Here is a 2,428-nt window from a genome sequence, read left to right on the forward strand (position 1 = left end):
CCCACTTGTGCCTCCAAATTTCTAATGGAAGATCTTGTTTCATTCATGAAACTTACAGTGACCTTGGATAGATCAGAGACTAGATTTGCTAAATTAGAAGCATTTTGTTCAGAGTTCTCTGTCTGTTGCTGAGTGGATGATGGAAAAGGTTTATTATTGTTAAACCTGTTTCTTCCACCATTATTAAAGCCTTGTTGAGGCTTTTGATCCTTCCATGAGAAATTTGGATGATTTCTCCATGATGAGTTATAGGTGTTTCCATAAGGTTCACCTAAGTAATTCACCTCTACTATTGCAGGGTTCTCAGGATCATAAACTTCTTCTTCATAAGAAGCCTCTTGAGTACTGTTGGATGCAGCTTGCATTCCATTCAGACTCTGAGAGATCATATTGACTTGCTGAGTCAATATTTTATTCTGAGCCAATATGGCATTTCAGAGTGTCAACTTCAAGAACTCCCTTCTTCATAGGCGTCCCATTATTCACAGGATTCCTTTCAGAAGTGTACATGAACTGGTTATTAGCAACCATGTCAATGAGTTCTTGAGCTTCTGTAGGCATTTTCTTTAGGTGAATGGATCCACCTGCAGAAGTGTCCAGTGACATCTTTGATAGCTCAGATAAACCATCATAGAATATATCCATGATGGTCCATTCTGAAAGCATGTCAGAAGGACACTTTTTGGTCAACTGTTTGTATCTTTCCCAAGCTTCATAGAGGGATTCACCTTCTTTCTGTCTGAAGGTTTGAACATCAGCTCTAAGCTTACTCAGCTTTTGAGGAGGAAAGTACTTGGCTAAGAAAGCCGTGACCAGCTTATCCCAAGAGTTCAGGCTATCTTTGGGTTGAGAATCCAACCATAATCTAGCTCTGTCTCTTACAGCAAAAGGGAAAAGCATGAGCCTGTAGACTTCAGGATCTACTCCATTAGTCTTAACAGTATCGCATATCTGCAAGAATTCAGTTAAGAACTGAAAAGGATCTTCAGATGGAAGTCCATGAAACTTGCAGTTCTGCTGCATCAGAGAAACTAATTGAGGTTTCAGCTCAAAGTTGTTAGCTCCAATGGCAGGAATGGAGATGTTTCTTCCATGTAAATTGGAATTAGGTGCAGTAAAGTCACCAAGCATCCTCCTTTCATTATTATTATTTTCGGCTGCCATCTCCTCTTCCTGTTCAAAAATTTCTGAAAGGTTATCTCTGGATTGTTGTATTTTAGCTTCTCTTAATTTTCTCTTCAGAGTCCTTTCAGGTTCCGGATCTGCTTCAACAAGAATATTCTTGTCCTTGCTCCTGCTCATATGACAAAGAAGAAGGCACAGAAAAATAATAATAATAATGGAGATCCTTTATACCACAGTATAGGGATTCCTGTGTGAGTGGAAGAAGAGGGGGAGACAAAGAATGTAATATAATGGAAGAACCACAGCTGTGAGGATGGAAGAGAGGTGAGATGAGATGTTAGGATATGAATGAATAAATAGAATGAGATGGGGGAGGGATAATTTTCGAAAATTATTTTGAAAAAGAGTTAGTGATTTTTGAAAATAGTTTTTGAAAAATGTTAGTAATTTTCGAAAATTTTTGAAATCAAAAATAAAAATAAAAATAATTAGTTAATTAAAAAGAAATTTTGAAAAAGAGGGAAGATATTTTCGAAAATTAGAGAGAGAGAGTTAGTTAGGTAGTTTTGAAAAAGTTAAGAAACAAACAAAAAGTTAGTTAGTTAGTTGAAACAAATTTTGAAAAGATAAGAAGTTAGGAGGTTAGAGAAGATATTTTGAAAAGATATTTTTGAAAAAGATAAGATAAGAAGATATTTTTGAAAAGATATGATAGAAATTAGTTTTTGAAAAAGATTTGATTTTTAAAATCACAATTAATGACTTGATTCATAAGAAATCACAAGATATGATTCTAGAACTTAAAGTTTGAATCTTTCTTAACAAGCAAGTAACCACTTCAAATTTTTGAATCAACACATTGATTGATTATGTTATTTTTGAAAATTTGATACAAAAATAAGAAAAAGATTTTTGAAAAATATTTTTGGAATTTTCGAAAATAACTAAGAATTTTGAAAAAGATTTGATTTTTGAAAAAGATAAGATTTTCAAATTGAAAATTTGATTTGACTCATGAGAAACAATTTGATTTTAAAAATTTTTGAAAAAGTCAACCCAAATTTTCGAATTTGATGAGAGAAAAAGGGAAAGATATTTTTTTTTATTTTTGCATTTTTAATGAAGAGAGAGAAAAACAAAAAAATGATGTAATGCATGAAAATTTTAGATCAAAACATGTGATGCATGCAAGAATGCTATGAATGTCAAGATGAACACCAAGAACACTTTGAATGTCAAGATGAACATCATAGACACAATTTTGAAAAAAAAAATTTTATGCAAAGAAAACATGCAAGACACC

General features: G+C 32.9%; 1 non-coding gene across 1 annotated transcript; it reads left to right on the plus strand.

Moving 5' to 3' along the window:
• Positions 1-660: 660 nt before the first annotated feature.
• On the plus strand, positions 661-768 carry LOC112752524 (small nucleolar RNA R71). The gene has a single exon (XR_003176958.1). It is a non-coding gene; the product is annotated as a small nucleolar RNA R71 (small nucleolar RNA).
• The last annotated feature ends 1,660 nt before the right edge of the window (positions 769-2,428 follow it).

This window comes from Arachis hypogaea, chromosome 15 (assembly GCF_003086295.3).
Source record: "Arachis hypogaea cultivar Tifrunner chromosome 15, arahy.Tifrunner.gnm2.J5K5, whole genome shotgun sequence".
Lineage (NCBI taxonomy): Eukaryota > Viridiplantae > Streptophyta > Magnoliopsida > Fabales > Fabaceae > Arachis > Arachis hypogaea.